The sequence below is a fragment of the Malus sylvestris genome, chromosome 6 (assembly GCF_916048215.2).
Source record: "Malus sylvestris chromosome 6, drMalSylv7.2, whole genome shotgun sequence".
Classification (NCBI taxonomy): Eukaryota; Viridiplantae; Streptophyta; class Magnoliopsida; order Rosales; family Rosaceae; genus Malus; species Malus sylvestris.
In genome coordinates this window covers 3378895-3397947 of record NC_062265.1, presented here as the reverse complement: position 1 = coordinate 3397947, position 19053 = coordinate 3378895, and the positions used below count along the sequence as shown (strand labels likewise).

General features: G+C 42.6%; 1 long non-coding RNA gene across 6 annotated transcripts; it reads right to left on the bottom strand.

Moving 5' to 3' along the window:
* Positions 1-7769: 7769 nt before the first annotated feature.
* Positions 7770-19053, bottom strand: LOC126625734 (uncharacterized). Of its 6 annotated transcripts, XR_007624468.1 has the most exons (6): positions 17788-19049; positions 17645-17708; positions 17273-17491; positions 17035-17189; positions 8805-8871; positions 7770-7978 (listed from the first exon to the last, which is right to left on the bottom strand). It is a non-coding gene; the product is annotated as an uncharacterized LOC126625734 (long non-coding RNA). The 6 variants fall into 6 exon arrangements; XR_007624469.1 differs by having other exon boundaries at positions 17273-18461; positions 18601-19053; XR_007624466.1 differs by having other exon boundaries at positions 17273-17708; positions 17788-19051.

The following is a 19053-nucleotide window of genomic DNA, read 5'->3' as shown; positions in this document are numbered from 1 at the left end:
CCAAAACACACTTAAAGGCCGGCCACACCCCATTCCCTATATATATGACCCTATTTCTTCTAAAAAGCTAAGTCCACACTCTTGCAAAACTTTAAAAAATTCTCTAAATACTTTTCTCTCTAAATTCTAACTTTGGCATCGGAGGTTCTTCGACCAAAGCCCCCCATTCATCATGGGCGAGTAAGGTTCTTGACCTTGACCTAAGGTGTTAATTATTTTGTAGGTGTAATTTTGTCCAAGATCAAGGAGAGAAATTTGCATTCACAAATTGGTGATTTCATTGAGAGTTGAAATCCATACTCGTAGAAGACTCTCGCATAAAAAGGTTTTTCTCTATTTTATAGTCCATTTGAATATTTTTCATACGTTCTTATTATTAGAATTTTTTATCTGCAAAGGTTCTTTGATAAAACGTATAAGAAAAATATAATGTTTAGAAATTTAGAAAATTCCATAAGTGAAAATTCCAATACTCAAGAAATTGGATTGCGAAGATCCATGAGGCAAAATGCGGTCGTAAGCAGAGTGGCACCACCACTACAAGGTTTCACCATGGCCCAAGCCATGCCATCCAAGCTTGCATTAGCCCGAGCCCAAGCCTCGCATTCGTATGCACCACGCATTGAGCAGCCTGCTCCTGCGACCCAACCTGCTTCCGTAGCCCAGCCTGCTCCCGCGACCCAACCTCCTCCTGTGATCCAGCATGCTTCTGCGGCCGAGCTTGCTCCCGCCGAACAGCCCACTCCCGTGGCCCAGCCTACTCCCGCGACCCAGCCTTCTCCCGCAACCCAGCCTGCCCCCGTGGCCTCCCAAACAGCTCAAGTCGGCCTAAGACTATCTCAACCATCTGGACCTACCATCAAGCCAGGGGTATTTTCACCATATTTCTTCAAGGATTTGACATTTCCCAACTCAAATCTCGCGCCGGAGCTTACCACACTTCCACTGCTCAATGAGGCACATTCTTTCCAAGCTCTTCCAATCTAAATGGCGAACAACACTTGTCTCGACAAGTCATAGAGTTGACGAGCACCCTTGCATAACAGATGAGCTTGATGAATCAACTTTTGCAACGTATCGAGATCCAACATGCCCCTGACAAGGTGTCCAGAAGTAGGATAAGGGCAGACGAACCTTTCCAGCAGCCACATGCCGAGCATTCAGGCAGTGTACATTCCCGATTAGGCCCCCGAGATAGCGTATACTCCCGTCTTAGCGCGCGGAGGAGTGTGCACTCTCGACTAAGCCCGAGGACAAGTATACATTCATGGTTGGGGCCACACTCTGATAATCAACATGTGCAGCCTTCCAGGCAAAACATTCATTTGCGGCTAGGCCCACAAGGAGTATCCTCCACATCACATCGGAGCAGGTAACACGATGAACAGAGAGAAACAATCACTCAATCCGGCTCAAGTTCAACCGGCAGCCTGTAAAGAATTCCCTCGTTTGCCAGAAGTAGACCACATGCACCCTGCCACGATGTAGATGAGTCGAACACATGAAAGAGCAGCCTAGACCAGTAGGTCAAAATCTAGGCAGCCGAGAGCTCTGCCACCCCCAACAAAGGTAAATTCAGGAAAAAGTAGAAAGGCTCATGACCAAGCGATTGCGTAATTTCCCGTGCAATAAAGCCATTGATAAGGCGCTCCGATGAGACATGACCAACATAACAAGTTATCTTTCAATGACAAGATTGAGCAGACATGACTACCCCACATAGATTATCGAATAGAAAGACAACTTCTGCTTCAACAAACGCAGCAACTCAGCCTAATGGGGCGTCGGGGGCAGACAAGTACCAAAAGGACACATCAGCCCAACTACCAAGAACCGGGGGCAGACTAAGGATTATTTCAGTTGTCCAGCAGTCCAGCTTTCCTTAGCTGCACTCACGACAACGACTTTCATGCTCTCCAGTGCGATAGGATAAACTAATTGCTCTCAAGTGCGAGAGGTGTACCAATTCCCTGACATCCATATGGGTTTGCTCTCCAGTGCGAGAGGATAAACTAATTGCTCTCCAGTGCGAGAGAGTAAACTAATTGTTCTCCAATGCGAGAGGGTAAACTAATCCCCCGACACCCATCTGGGTAAGCTCTCCAGTGCGAGAAGCTCACATAGCTTAAAAGATCGAATGTTTGAAGATCAACTAGGCAACAAATGGTCAATGGCAACAGCCACTTTTGCACTTAACAGTTCACTCATTCGACACTTTATCTTCAGCAGCTCAAATCTTGGCAGCTTTATCCTTGATTGCTCTATCTACAGCAGCTAAGAAATCAAACTCAAGCAGTTTCCTCATTTTTTGCAAGCAACCCAAACATGGCAGCCATTGCCCATGCCACGCCACTTCCTCGGCCCATACTTAGCTAATCCCTGGCTTCAATCAAGCTGAGCAGCATAAGTAATGGCCCCTGCCACACCACATTCTTGGCTCATGACAAGCTGACTCCTGGCCTCTGCCAACCGACATGCCGTACCACCCCGACGGCTGCCCCGTGACAGCACCTCCCAAGAAGAAGACTAGGAGAATTAAGTTTTTCCTACATCGGTGCGACGCGGAGAAGACGAAGAAAACAACGAAAGACGATCATTTGCAGGGGCAAGTGTAGAAGATTGCTAGGAGATGAGGAACAAAAATCCTCTAAGCTTTCTCTCTCTTGTAGGGTAAAATAAATCTTTCTCCAAAGTTGATTTAACAACCCACTTAAGGTGGGCTTAAATAGGCTTTGAGAAAAATTTATTTTCCTTTCCTAGAAGGATCTAATTTCATATTAAAGAGGGAATCTCCATCAAAATATGAAGCAGTCATAAAGTAAGAAGATCTCTACACCTGTTGCCTTTTCCTACAAGTAGCCTAGCAGGTGTGGGGGCATTTGTGGAGCCAAAAATAATCACAAGGCGACACGTGAATTTTTGGGTGAAGATGACAAATTTACCCTCGAGGCATACCGGGTCTCCTACACGCAAGCAGTAGAGAATCATCCATCAACCAAATCAGGAGTGCCTAAAATAGATAACAAGTTCAAATTTGTCTCATCCATCCTTATTCCATAACCTCCCAAAACATTTCTTTTATTATGATAATTAGCCAATCAATATATTTATACTTAATTAATATATTAATTGCTAATTGAATCACCAAATAACACCCCAAAACACACTTAAAGGCCGGCCACACCCCATTCCCTATATATATGACCCTATTTCTTCTAAAAAGCTAAGTCCACACGCTTGCAAAACTCCAAAAAACTCTCCAAATATTTTTCTCTCTAAATTCTAACTTTGGCATCGGAGGTTCTTCGGCTAAAACCCCCCCATTCATCGTGGGCGAGTAAGACACTTGACCTTGACCTAAGGTGTTAATTGTTTTGTAGGTGCAATTTTGTCTAAGATCAAGGAGGAGGAAATTTGCATCCACATCAATGACATTAAATTAGAACTTCTGAAGAGTTGATGATATTAAATTGAAACTCCAAAAAAGTCAAGAAAGAATATAAAGTGTTGAGAGAAATATTGTTTCGAACTGCAGATCGAACAATATGCCAACACAAATCTTATCCATAATTTTTATGATATTAAAGAATCATATGGATTGAAGATTATGAGTTAAATACTCAAATAATGTCGACACTAAGAATGATCATTTATCTTCGTGATGGTAAAGATAAATTGATATTTGGTCCATAGGTACCACATATTAGTAAAGTATATGATTTATTGTATTTAGCACAATACATTGAATGAAATAAAGCTTATCTATTAATATCTCTGAGAAATTACAGATATGTGCATACACATGAGTTAAAACAAACAAACAGGATGAAACCTTCACAAATATTGCTTATGTGAAGCGTCATTGCTCAGCAGTACCTCAGAAAGATGAGGCACTGAAGATTGATCATATGACACCCCATTACTTGGCAAAACACAAGAAGGGGAAGGCATCAGTTGCTTTCGGAATCTAGCAACGAACATCTGGTGATCACTTTGAATCCGACTTTCGAATTCCTGCAGCTGGTCGAGCTTTCTTTTCATGCTTGTAGAGTAATTATTTGCAAGCACGTGTAACACTCTATTTTCGTGCTTAAGCCCTCTGATCTCTTGTTTAAGACTTGTCACCTCAGCCATCAATGATTCAACTTGGCGAGTTTGAGTAAGTAGGTGTTGACCCATATTGGATACAGAGCCAGCACATTGAACACTGATAGCCAATGAGTCTTGAACGGCCGACTCATCAGATCGTTTTGAAAGGATTATGTTATCCTTTGGAGTGAGAAGATTCCTAGCTACCACAGTAGCGGTTATGTTATTCTTCATCACAGAGTCCCCAACTATAAGAGGACCATTAGAAGATAAGAAGGACGGGCGCCATATATTATCCTGACGATGCTCGTTTGTATCACTCCTAAGACTCAAATCTAAGCAGATGTTAGATGGGCAAGCCATTTTCAGAAATGATGAGGAAAAATGAGGTCAAATAAAATCTCAGAAGTGCAAGAAGGAGAAATTTTCTACAGGCAACAATTTCTTTAGCATATTCTTGAACACAATTGATGTCTCTATAAAATAAGAGACAACAGAGCCACTTGTTCAGAGATTAAAAAGACACCGTTCTTCGAATTTCAAAAGACAGATTTTCCTAAATAAAGTTTTTTGGCATTTTTAAGACACAATCTCAGCTTTTTCGGGTATCGCGTGTAACTTTGTCGAAGATCTCTGATAAAGTTGAAAATGCGTAAATCTTAATGTTCTAATTACACCACAGTTGCTGACAAAAGTAAAGGCACAACACCACTACTTGCTATTGTGAAATCTCTATATATGTCGACCTCGGTTCTCTATAACAAGGCAAACTTGCAAGAATGTCTAACTCTTCCTCATCTCCGAAAATGCATCTTCAACATAGCATCTCGAAATACTCAGTTTTCTTCCTCTCCAAGAATACCTCTTCAAACAAATCACACCATAGCAAAAGTATATCATATCATCAGGGTCAAAAAGTAAGAGCATCTCATATCATGCTTTCTCTCTGTCTTTTCCTTTGTCCTTGTTCTTACCTGCAAAGACAAGGATAAAGAAAGCAATATTTCGAAACCTCCAATCAAACTTCCGCTGCCACACATGGATAAGTCACCAAAAAGTGATGAATCATTCAAATGCAAAGGTTGCATTCCACTCCTGCATCAGTGGACAAATACTACAAGAGAAGATGCCACACATGCATGGGGGAAAACCAGGGAAAATACCACTTATGCAAGGGGAATAGATAAGGCAAGCGAAAATGATACATTGAAGCATGTGGAGACAAGCACAACAAACACGTGCTGATTTATCCCCGACAAAGCTGAAGATCACTTGCCACGTGAAGCTCCTCATGGTCTAATTTCATTCAAGATCAAGCATCTAAGGTCCTTGAAGAAATCACAAGTCTGATTCAAGATCAAGTGTCCACCACCCTTGAATCAAATTTAGCTCCAGATAAATGAAGTAAATTCAGACTTTTGGAGGAAATCAGAAGACCCTCCAGCTCAGTTCAAGAACAAGCATGTGGAAAGTTCACAACAAGTAAAGCACATTTTTCAGCAACTCTTCTTGCTAAGAGACTGAAACAGAATGATCAACGATCAGCTTAAATGATTTGAAATCAAGGGGAGATATTTATCAGGGGGAGCATCCAAAACAGATCAAGATTTTAACGAGTCAATCGAAGACTTGTGGCCATCCAAGGGGGAGTGTTGTGAATAATATATGGATGGCCCACATGAATGGTTTGTTAATATTTATGCACAATATTTTCACTATTCATTTGTGGAAAATTTGTAAAGTGAATAGTGTTCTCTTTGCTTATAAAATGAAAGAGAGGTGAATAAGGAGCTGAGATACGAATGAGAATAGAAGCAACATGGCTGAGAAGAGAGGAAGAATAGAGAGATAATATGGAGAGTTATCTTTGTATTCCTATTATTCCAAATTATAATGAAATCACCATTGCTGTCCCGAGAACGTACTTTAGTCACACTGATTGTAGAGGAACCTCGTAAATTTTGTGTCTTATTTTATTTATTCCACTGCACACACTGTCGATTTTACAACAAGAGGGTGGTTTTTGTTAACCATTTGATGTCATAATATTTCGTATCCGATATCGCACCAAACACACTATAAATAATACGGTCATTAATCCGATATTGTATTAAAAGCCCGATTAATTTAGTCAGTACTATCCAATGACAGATTATCCTATCCGATTGAAATAGTCAGTATAATCCAAGCTGCCAAAACGAGGCCTTAAATGGTGGCTAATCTCGGTCTAGGTTTGTTGCTACTCAACAGCACGTGTTAAATGTGATGTTGAGCGTGAGTTTTTCCTCCAATACTGTCATGGATGTGCGCTTAGGTTTTCATTTGTTTTGGGTCAATAGTTGGATATAAGCTTCTGTTACGTTTTATAATGGGCCACTGAAAAAGGGCCATGTGTTAATAATCAACACAAATGTCATTATAATGTCTATTTGCTTTCACCTCCGCCTCACTGTGAGATTTTGAGAATTCACGTGAGATGGAAATGACAAGCAGGTAGTTGATGGCCACCATCACTTGAGTGTCACCCTGGACAACTGGGCTAGGATCAATAGCGTGGTACTGATCTTTTCCTATTCTAAGTTATTTATTTATTTTCTTCTTTTTTGTTTTTTTCCTTCGCGTTTTGTCTTCATACGTTACTTTGTTTAAGTAACAACTAGTAAATTCAAATATCTTTACATTTAGGTTTTCAAGTGTTTAAATATGAATTATAATAGATTTTTCATGGAAAAAATAAATTTTGAAGAACATGAATATGATAGTTTGTTGTTATGGTAAGAAAGATAAAAAAAATAACAAAAAAAAAAGAAAAAAATTGAAAAGGGGGGTCAGTATGAAGCCAGGGATTGATTTAGATCCCCTCGCTACCCCACTAGTGACTTTTACAGAGTGAGGTTGCTACCTTGCTAGTGACACCTTTCATAGACAATCGGTATCAAAGTTCTGATTGTATCATTTTCATTTTAGCTATTTATTTTCTGCTTTTTTCTTTTCCCATTGCATTTTTTTTCCTTCCTATGTTACTTTATTTAGATTCAAATATCAGTAGAATTAGATTTGTATCCTTGTTTTCAAGTATTTTCACATGGATTATAAAAAAAAATTCATCGAAAATACATTTTGTAGAACATGAAGATTATAGTTTGGTGTTATAGTAAGGAAAAAAAGAAAATTTTAACAAAAAAAAAACACATAAAATAAATAATATTGATGGTTTAGAGTTTAGGAGTGTGTGGATAGTAGCAGGCCATAAAAATAACACCTTGAGTTCGGTGCAATTCAGCGCTCGGCACACTCGAATTTTTTTTCCCTTGTTGTGGTGCGGTAGATAGATTTTTTTTTTAAATAAGGGGTTACAATGTTAAAAGTGACGACTTTAGATGCACCCAAGAAATATAGAAAAAAATTATTATGTTACTGAACTGTTAAATTGTTTTTGGAAAATATTACAACCCATTAATGTTAAATGTGACGACCTTAGATGCACCCATAACAAAATCCAAATCAATTGAAGAATGATTACAACCCATTATTATTAATAATAAATTATTATTATTATTATTATTATTATTTAGAAAATATGACACACCCCGATCCTAGAATCAAGGCGTGCTGGCCGTCACGTGGGCGTGACGTAACCAAAAGTGCGAGGCGGAAGCAATAGATAAGAGAAATACGAATAAACAAAAACCAAATACTAGCAATAATAACCAAGTAACGTGCTAGAGTAAGTTTAAGTGTGAAACACACAAATTCAAAGCATAAGTACTAGGTGCAGTCAAGTAGGACCATAACTAAATTACAACACCCGCAGGTGAGTCCTACATTTATGTAGTCTGTCAGTACGCCGTGGGAATCCTCGCGGGCCACCAACGCTGCTAACTAGAACCTGGAGGGGCGCAAAACAAAATTGAGTGGGTCAGTAAAACCAAAGTTTTTCAAAAACATTTCATTTAAAATATTTCTAACCCCTTGCTGTAAAACCTGTATATTTTCCCAGAAAATAACATAATATGCATATAATCTTCGTATATCTCAAATCACAATTCTTTATCAAAACCCAGAAAATATGCCATGCCATAAATGTCAATAACAGATTAAGAATGCATCAATATAACAGATGACATAATGAATCAACCGGAGACCCTACAGTTGGTCCTGTACGGTTAATTCCATAGCTCAATATCCAAACCAACCGGAGTCACCACAGTGACCTGTACGGCACTACTCTGCACATAAGTCGGAACTACCTGAAGTAGTCTATACGACAAGAATGATGTAATAATACGCTCTAGTGCTTCTCTTATCAATCACATGTGCACATAATCTAAGGTCGCCTACCAGTCGGAACCACCTCTAGTGATCTGTACGACTAGCATGTCGGAACCTTCTCATGGTCTGTACGACATGTACCTACTTGGATCCAAGGTGAGCGTGCGGTGCGGGTGAATAATATAAGCACTAACACCAGGGGTGCAGGTTATGAGCTCTCAACACAATTCACATCATCAATGATTCACATGAATAACATAAAACTCACCTGATACTCACCTATGCGTCCACAGCACCAATTCACATATATATATGCATCAATTATCAATTCATATATTTCATGTATATGTATGCATGGCATTTTAAAACATACTTTCATTTAAATTCAATTTCTGGGAAAATCGATAGTATATAGGTAAATACAAAAAATACTACCCACTCACTGGTAAGTCGAAGGGTCGTAACCCCCGTGACGTCCCTGGATGCGCTTGTCCTCGGGATAGGTATCACCTATATGCGAAACAACTATAAAAACATTAATTAAAGCACATAACCGACAATTCGTAATAACTTCTCATACGGTGCTCAATTTGGGTATATGAATATACCACAGTGACCTACTCGACGTCACGGACGTTGGCATTGTGGATGCAAATTTCTTCCTCCTTGTTCTTGGACAATTTTGCACCTACAAAACAATTAACACCTTAGGTTAAGGCCAAGAGCCTCACGCGCCCACGATGAATGGGGGGGGCTTTGGCCGAAGAACCTCCGATGCCAAAGTTAGAATTTAGAGAGAAAGAGTGTTGAATTTTGGGATTTTTGCCAAAGTGTTGGAATTAGGTTTTTGGTGAGAATGAGAGCCTATTTATAGGGATAGGGTTCTTGATTTAGGTTAAATTTAGGAGTTATGGGAATAATTGACTAATTAATTTAGCAAATAAAATTATTGCTAAATTAACTAGCTAACTAATGTGATAAAATAGGTGAATATGATGAGATCAACTAGGGTGGCCGGCCATTTGGGATTTTTTGGGTAATGGGTTATGTAATGGGGGATTAATTGGCATAATGGGTCATTTAATTGGTGATTTAATGGATTAATTAGGAAATAAATCCATTAACTCACCAATTAATCTAATTTAAATGGAATGTTTGGAATGGTTACCTTGTGGAGTATATGGATGAAATAACTTTTATTTGTTACCTTCTTTAGGCATTTTTGACTTGGTTAACGGATGATTGCCCGCTGCTCGTGCGTAGGAATCCCGGTATGCCTCAAGGATATTTTTGTCTTCTTTTATCCAAAAATCCACGTGTCGCCTTGTGAATATTTTTGGCTCCACAAATGCCCCCACACCTGTTGGGCTGCTCGCAGAAAAGGGCAGCAGGTGTAGAGATCATCTTGCTTTAGGAAACGTAGGACTGCTTCCTATTTTGATGTAGATTCTCTCTTTAATAGGAAATTAGGTCCTTCTAGAAAAGGGAAATAAATTTCTCTCAAAGCCTATTTAAGTCCACCTTAATGGGTTATTAAATCAACTTTGGAGAGCGATTTATTCTACCCTACAAGAGAGAGATAGCTTAGAGGATATTTGTTCCCCCTCCTCTAGCAATCTTCTACATCTTGCCCGTGCAAAGGACCGTCTTTCATTGCTCTCTTTGTCTTCTTCGTGCCGCAATGAGGTAAGAAAAAATTAATTTTCCTTGTCTTCTTCTTGGATGGTGTTACCACGGGGCAACCGTCGGGGTGGTGTGGCACGTCGGCTAGCATGGGCCAGGAGTCGGCTCGGCGTGGGCCGATGAGGTATTGTGGCAGGGACCACTGCTTTAAGCTGCTCGACTTGGCTAGAATCAAGAGCAGCTTGTGAGGCTGGGGCCGCGGATTGTGACGATGGGGCGCAGTACTAGGCGAGTCACATGGCTCATGTCCTTTTAGGCTTTTAGACACGACGCGAGCTAGGCCGGTAATTGAGAGAAATGAAGAGGTTGCGGGCCTCATGAGCTTGTGGAATGTTGGGTTGAAACTCCCCTGCTAGGTACCACGAATGATGTTGGCTACTTTAACTCTCTTCATCAGGAGAAACGTGGGTTGCTCCCAAAAGATGAGGTGAATAGGATCAAGGCGGATGCATTGGCTCGTCCAATCACTGTTGTGGATCCTGTTGCAAGTGAAGGTGGGAAAATGGATCTTCCCTGCCTGCTCAAGAGATGCCGGCTGAGAAAAAACCAAAGACTTATTTCGCTGCTCGCGCAGGTTCGCCGACTGCCTTCAGGTTTGTGATTGACTTAACTTTTTCCAAGGGGACAAAAAATGAGGCTGCTAGATCTGAGCATGTGGCGCCTGTCATGTCAAGAATGGCTAGTATGATTGCTGATAGGATTGTTCGGCATAAAGGTCCTATCATGCCCCTAGTGCCGAATTTTGTACCAAGACGTCTGTTGGGAGCTAAGTCTGATTCACCTTTAGAGAGGCTTGCTATTATAAGGTGGACTCTGCTGCTAAAGTGGTGCCAAGGCCCATTCCTTATGCTGCTGAGACTAATTCGTCTGCTGGGAATGAGGAGACTGCTCGCGTAGGCAGATGTGAGAAATCCACTAAGCCTGCTTCTGGGGAAGCTGCTGAGATCTATGTGCTTTTGAAACCAGATCTCTTGAAAACATGGACGTTTGTGCCAAGTTTGTTGATGGCGTCAGAAAGGTTATTTGCCTAAGCTCATTTGCAAAGCATACGACCCAATATAGAGGAACTGCTCTGCTTGCTATGATGCAGATATAGCAAGGCTGCTAAGGAGATGGCAAATACTATGGCAGATTCTGAGCTTGTTGCTTTAAAAGGGTCTAATATTTCTGCCCCCACTTTTTTGCAGCTTGAGACCGCTCGCCAAGAGATCGTTGACTTGAAGACTAGGTTTGACGCGATCCAAGTTAAGCATGAAAGTGCAGAGAAGGAGATCGGATGTCACATACCTTAGATTCAAGATCTTAAGCATGTCATTTTTTAGCTTCGTTCTGCTGCAAAGGATGAAGAGTTGATTGCTGCTTATAACCAAGTGATCTACTTCAAGAGAATCATCGATAGGCTTGAACCCCAAGTGTTGGAACTTCAAGGTGTACTGAAGATCAACGAAAGTCTGAAGAAGAAAGTGGATGAGCTGTAGAGCATCCATGTTGGTCTGCTCGATGAGGATGAGCAGTTGAAAGGTGAAAAGGCTGGGCTCGGGTTTCGAGACCTTCTCTATTTCTCCGGAAGACTTGCTTGATTTTACTTTTGAGGCTTCCATTGGTGAAGTAGTTGGAGAAGTTAGTACCCAAGCTGGGGCAACCAGGGGTGAAACGCCGGATGATACCGCTGCTAAGAGTATCGCGGCTACTGAAGGTGTGGCGACCGAGTAGTTGTGGGATGTCCAAGCTGCTATAGTCTTCTAGGTAGCCTTTAGGATTTTATTTGTTTTTCCTTGTAGCTCTTGTTTTGCTTGAACTCCTTCGGCCTTTGCTAATTGTTTATAAACATGTTTTCCTTCACTTTTCTTCATCTTCGCTTCTTTTGTTCATGCCCTAACCTTTATTCTTGATAGACCAGTAGCAGGCATGCTACTTTTTTATAAGCAGACAAGCCCGCGTAGCCTATGCAGCCGTAGGTGTTGGTGTAGAACTTTGCAAAGTTGTTAGCCATAGGGTTGGCAGCCGGATGCCTTACTTACAGAAGCAGATAAGTCCGCGTAACCACTAGGCTGTTAACTTGACTTTCTCCAATTCCATAGATTGTGTAGCAAGTACCACAACACTTTAGGACTTGGTGTAGGTTGTTCCGCGCTTGGCAGAAGTGAAGCTTATCGACTACGTAGCATGTCGGCAGTGGATAAAACTTCGTATATGCGTGCTAGCTTGTTTAACCTTTCACAAGAATGTGCGGCTGTATAAGTCTAGTGCGGCTTTACTGCTCGAAAGGCAAGCTGTAGGCAGTCTTCCGGAATCCGTAGGCTACCTTAGTGCACTCGGTAGCAGCTTTAGGGTTCCAGGGCAGCCGTTTATAAGGCGTACTGCATAATGTGCCCCCTCCATATCTAGGGCCCGGTTTCCCACAGATTAGGCCAAGAGACCCAAAATCCTTCAGTTAGCTAAGCCTTGAAAAAGACCATTGTGGCTACTTCTAGGAATCCCGGCGTAAGCCATCGTGCATCTAGTTATACTAGGGCAGTCAGGCTCATCCACGTCTGGATATTCGGAGTGTAAAGTTTATCCTTCCATCTTGGAGAGCTAACCCATATGGGTGTCGGGGAATTGGTTTACCCTCTCGCACTGGAGAGCATGGTTAGTCCCTCGGGGGGCGCAATTCCTGTGATGAGTCCCTAAGAAGGGCGCAGTCTTCTTTTGAAGTGCATGAGTGATTAGTTGTTGTAAGCATGCAGCCAAGCCAAGTTGTGATTACTTCTAAATTCCTCATTGAAAAACGAGTGAAACGAACGAGAACTTTAGCTGTAAGGTAGGAATTGCATAACAACTGGATAGTCCTCAGCTTGTGAGGTGGTGCCCGTCGAGCTTCTTAAGTTTTGATGTAGCGGGAGGTCACACATGGTACTTCTTCAGATTGTAGGCCATCCACTGTTTTTCGATCTTTTTACCGTTTCATGGTGGCGATGGTGTAATTACTCTTGCCGCCTACTCTGCTGATCTTGTACAGACCTTCCCAGATGAGATTCGTCTTTTTGGATCCTTCTCTGCAGGCAGTGATGATGGCTTTTCTGTGCCGTCGACATGCAAATGCCAGAAGTCTCCATCGGGTGGAGTAGGCGCGGCTAAAATGTGTCCGGCTACTTCTGAGGCATCGTTGGGCCGCTCTGTTGCGTCACCTAGGCTCGGCGTAAAGGCGCAGTAGGGAGCTGTGGAGATGGGGCCATGTCATACGCAGCAGGAGATGCTCAACTACTGGTATTGGGCCACTCTAGAGTTGAATCATTGAGCAAGAGTCGGCTAGGGCCGTGTGGTGCGCAGCAAGAAGTGGTACTCAATAGCCGGTACATGTTGCTCCTATGCAGAATCTTTTAGGGTGACGAGGAAAAAACTTGCTTCTGAGTGTGTCCTTCCAGTGTTGCGTTCGTCAGAAAACTTTACATCCGCCGGGGTCTATGCCTTTATCGTCGCCGGTTTGGATTCAGCGGAATACTGCATCATGATGATGACTGCTTGCGTTTGAAGGTAAAACTTAAGCTTTTGGGTTACAACAATTATCGCCAAAGTTAACTTTTGAATTTTTAATAGCATCGAGGAGAGCTTTTGAACTGTAGAATACAGGTGGTCGGGCCCCCAGCTCTTCTCGCATGATGGTAGAGCTTATTGTTACTTTAGATACCGTCAAACGTGCGAATAAGTTATCCACTGCTTCTAGGGAGGTGATGTTGGGTACTTCTTCAAGTCCTTGAATGTGCATTGGCGAGCCTCATCCCAAAATGCATGCTTCTCTGCCAAAGTAAAAGAGTCTGCCAGAGTTAGATCTTCTTTCATGATCAATTTTCCGAATAGCGGGTGGTCTGCTGGAAGTCCTTTTTGGAAGGCTGCTCTAGCTATCGAGTCGTTGCATCCGACTATTTTTGCCTTCTCTACTTTGAACCTCCTTACATAGTCGCGAAGCGACTCCTTTGGGTTCTTCTTGACGTTGAACAAATGGTCAGACTTCTTTTTGATCGAACGATAAGATGAATATTCTTTGGTGAAAACCAAAGAAAGTTCGTAGAAATTCCAGATGGATTGTGGCGGCAGGGTGTAGAACCAATCTTGTGCCTCGCCTTGTAGAGTGCTGGCGAATATCTTGCACATGAGATCATCGTTGTTTCGATAAAGGATCATTGCGGTTCGGTAGCGCTTTAAGTGTCTCTCCGGGTCTTCATCCCCTTTGAAAGATGTGAAATGTGGCATGCTGAACTCGCGTGGAGGCTCTACCTGCTCGATCTCGTCCGTGAAGGGTTGCCTGCTTATATTGGTCATGTTCCGTCGTAGTGCCTCGTCAGTGACCTCGTTGCGTTGGAAATCATGCAATCGCTTGGTCAATAGTCTCTCTACTTCTTCCTGAATTTGCCTTTGTTGGGGTAGCGGAGCTCTCGACTGCCCCCAGCCATGACTTGCTGGTCTAGGCTGCTCTTCCATGTGTTTGGCTCGTCTATGTCGCGGATGCAGTGCATGTGGTGTGTTCCTAGCAGGCGAGCGAGTTCTTCGCAGGCTGCTGGTTGAACTTGAGCAGGATTGAGTGACTGCTTCTCTCCGTCCGTCATGCTGCCTACTCTGATGTGAGGTGGAAGATGCTCATTGTGGGCTTAGCTGTTAATGGACACTTTGCCCGGAAGGTTGCTCATGTTGACTATCGGAGTATGACCCCAACCGTGAATGTATGCTCATCCGTGGCTCTAGTCGAGAGTGCATGCTCATCCGCGCGCTAAGACGGGAATGTACATTGCCCAAACGTTCGGCTCGTGGCTGGTCAAGTGGTTGCTTGCCGGGACGCTGCTGGAAAGGTCTGTCTGCCCTTGTCCTACTTCAGGATACCTCATCCGGGGCACGTTGGATCCCGATGCGTTGCAAAAGTTGATTCACCAAGGTTGTCTGTTGTGCAAGGGCGCTCGTCAACTCTATGACTTGTCGAGACAAGTGTTGTTCGCCATTTGGATTAGAAGAGCTTGGAATGAATGCACCTCATTGGGCAAGGGAATGGTGGTAGACTCCGGGCGCAAGATTTGAGTTGGGAAATGTCAAATCCGTGAAAAAATGTGGTGAGAATGCCCCTGGCTCGATGGTAGGTTCGGATGGTTGAGATAGTCTTGGGCCGACTTGGGCTGCTTGGAAAGCCACGAGAGCAGGCTGGGCCGTGAGAGTGGGCTGCTCGACTGGAGCTGGCTGGGTCACGGGAGTAGGCTGCTCAACTGGAGCTGGCTGGACCATGGGAGTGGGCTGCTTGTCGGGAGCAGGCTGGGTCACGAGAGCAGGCTGTTTGGGATGAGCAGGTTGGGCCACGGGAGTGGGCTGCTTGACGGAAGCAGGCTGGACCACGGGAGTGGGCTGCTCGTCGGGAGCAGGCTGGGTCACGAGAGCAGGCTGCTTGGCAGGAGCAGGCTAGGCCGCGAGAGCAGGTTGCTTGGCGGGAGCAGGCTGGGCCACGGGAGTGGGCTGCTCGTCGGGAGCAGGCTGGGTCACGAGAGCAAGCTGCTTGGCAGGAGCAGGCTGGGCTGGGAAAGCAGGTTGCTTGGCGGAAGCAGGCAACCTGGCGGGAGCAGGCTGCTTAGAATGTGATGCAAGCGAATGCGAGGCTTGGGCCTGGGCCCGTGCAAACTTGGATGGCACGACTTGGGCCGTGGCCTTGGTGTCGTGAGCCTTGGATGGCACGGCTCGAGCCGTGGTGAAGGCACCATGGACCTCGCCATAGGTGGCTACCGAGGTAGCCACCGTGGTGGTTCCCATGGTGGAAACTCGTGGTGGTGGTGCTGCTCCACTTATTGTCGCATTTAGCCTCACGGATCTCCGCAATCCCATTTCTTGAACATTAGAAATTTCACTTGTGGAATTTTCTAAATTTCTAGCCATTATATTTTGCTTATACGTTTTATCAAAGAACCTTTGCAAGTAAAAAATTCTAATAATAAGAACGTATGAAAAATATTCAAATGGACTAGAAAATAAAGAAAAAACCTTTTTGTGCGAGAGTCTTCTACGAGTATGGATTTCAACTCTCAATGAAAGCACCAATTTGTGGATGCAAATTTCTTCCTCCTTATTCTTGGACAATTTTGCACCTACAAAACAATTAACACCTTAGGTTAAAGCCAAGAGCCTCACGCGCCCACGATGAATGGCGGGGCTTTGGCCGAAGAACCTCTGATGCCAAAGTTAGAATTTAGAGAGAAAGAGTGTTTAGAGAATTTTGGGATTTTTGCCAAAGTGTTGGAATTAGGTTTTTGGTGAGAATGAGAGCCTATTTATAGGGATAGGGTTCTTGATTTAGGTTAAATTTAGGAGTTATGGGAATAATTGACTAATTAATTTAGCAAATAAAATTATTGCTAAATTAACTAGCTAACTAATGTGATAAAATAGGTGAATATGATGAGATCAACTAGGGTGGCCGGCCATTTGGGATTTTTTGGGTAATGGGTTATGTAATGGGGGATTAATTGGCATAATGGGTCATTTAATTGGTGATTTAATGGATTAATTAGGAAATAAATCCATTAACTCACCAATTAATCTAATTTAAATGGAATGTTTGGAATGGTTACCTTGTGGAGTATATGGATGAAATAACTTTTATTTGTTACCTTCTTTGGGCATTTTTGACTTGGTTAACGGATGATTGCCCGCTGCTCGTGCGTAGGAATCCCGGTATGCCTCAAGGATATTTTTGTCTTCTTTTATCCAAAAATCCACGTGTCGCCTTGTGAATATTTTTGGCTCCACAGACATATTTTTAGAAAAAAAATTCAAGGCTGCACGCGCCCCCACCCGCCGGGAGGGGCACGGACCCACTCACCCCACGCGCGTCATCTTCTTCCTCTAGTCGCCGGACTGTTTTTTCCGGTCGCCGGAAACTGGAGATTTTTCAATCTCCTTGTTCTCTGTCATTTCTCAACCATTTTCCATGAAATTTTCACCAAAATGTCCTAAATCACGAGGGGAAGAAGGCTATACCTCTTTGGAGCCTCAAAACCTTCGAAAATCACGTCAGGAAACTTCACCAAAACCGGCCACCTTCGAACTAGGGTGTCCCGACGTCCAAAACTTTCAAACGAACGTCCCCGAGCTTCGTGGGAACTTCCTAGAGCTCACTATGAGCTTGGATTGTCCTAAAAACCAACCATTACAAAGTTCATGAATAGTACTCAATTCGGACCTTGAGTTTTCAACATGAAAACGAAGGGTTTCTTACCTGAAAATGGTACCTTTGAGTTCGTAGGGCACTCACGAACACAATGGTGCTAATCTCCACTTCGATCCATGAAGTTTCAAGGGTTTTTGGGTCGGTCCGTACAGTTTCGAGAGGGAGAGAGTGAGAGTGACAGAGAAGGAGGAGAGAGAGAGAGCACGGGGTAAGGGTATCCCGCGTGTGCGTGTGCGGTCCATCCCAAAACAAGTCCAACTTATTTCCCTAACCACACAAAACACATACAACCTTTAATCAAAATTCAAACTTTCCAAAACTTAGGGAAAATGCATTGTTCAATAATATGTCACACAGCTACCTTAGCACCTGTCAAAACTTAGGGAAAATGCATTGTTCAATAATATGTCGCACACCTACCTTAGCACCCGTCAAGGATAATTTCGTCATTTCACAACCTCGATAAAAAGAATCACGGGACGGGCTGTGACAAAATATTACAATCCATTAACAAAAAAAAACCACACAATTAATCAAACGTTAGTTGATGAATTTCAACAAACCTGGAATGATGGCTTTTGTTCTAATGAGGCGCGTCCGTGTGGATAGTTGTAAGGGAGAGTGGCAGAAGGTTGTAATGAGGAGCAACAAATTTGGGTTGAGCAGAGACAGTGCATAGGAGAGAAAGAAGAGTTGTTGTTGTTGTTGTCATTATTATTATTATTAGCATATGAACACACACAAAGTGTGTGAGCAATTTTTTTATTTTTGTTTTTGAAATAGAAAGAGAAAGGAAGAGAGTGATAGAGAATATGGGAGTGGGAAGTTTTTTTATTTTTTAAAATTTTTTTTTTATAATTAAAGATATGTTAGGATTACATGTAGGTGAGGTTTTGAAAAAAAAACAGCAAAATTTGATTGTGTGAAATTATATTTCTGCCTTATATTTCTTATTCATGTTCTGTTTTAATTAGAGGGTTAAACTGTTAATTTCATAGGGTTTTGGTTGACAATGAGTGTTTTATTAATTAGTAGAGATTATTATTATTATTATTATTATTACTACTACTACTATTACTACTACTCCTACTACTACTGTTGTTACTAGGGCTGGTTCGATATGGGATATCGAACCAAAAGTGGCATAGCAAATCCCGAACCGAAAATTTTCGGGAAGAAAATCTCATGATTGACCCTAACCGAAATTTTGGTATTTTGGAATTTCCCGAAACCAAACCTGCATTAGAATCCAAATCATCTAGATTGAAATTGAAATCATCCAAACGTGCATTAAAAATCCAAATTGAAATTAGAGACATAATGATAGTGAATCAGTGAAGATTTATGGTAGAGAGAGATAAAGTGAAGAGAGACACCTGCGTCATCTTCATGACCTGATCCCTAATTCGAAACCCTAAGCCCCAATTTGAAACCCTAACCTTAATTCGAAATCTCAAACACGAAGAGAATCACTGGAGAGAACCGGAGGTGGGGATGAAGCCGTGAGGTGTGGTGGTGGCCGGAGTGGAAACAGTTCGTCAGAGTGAGATTGTTAGACAATGGGTGGCTGTTGAGCTTCGAATCCAAGAAAGAGAGAGAGTCTGAGACTAAGTGAAGGCAGATGAGAAAGGCAAAATGAAATAAGAGAGAGTGAGTAGGGATGTGTCGGCTCGATTTTGGATTGAGTGGAAGGAAGGGTGGTTTCGGTTTTGAAGTGAGTAGGGGTGGTTTATGGGTTACAGAGAAAAAGATAATATGAGAGATAAGAAATGGAAAATAAGTGATAGATAAAGGGTTAGGTGGTTTATGGGTTGTAGAAAGAGAGACAA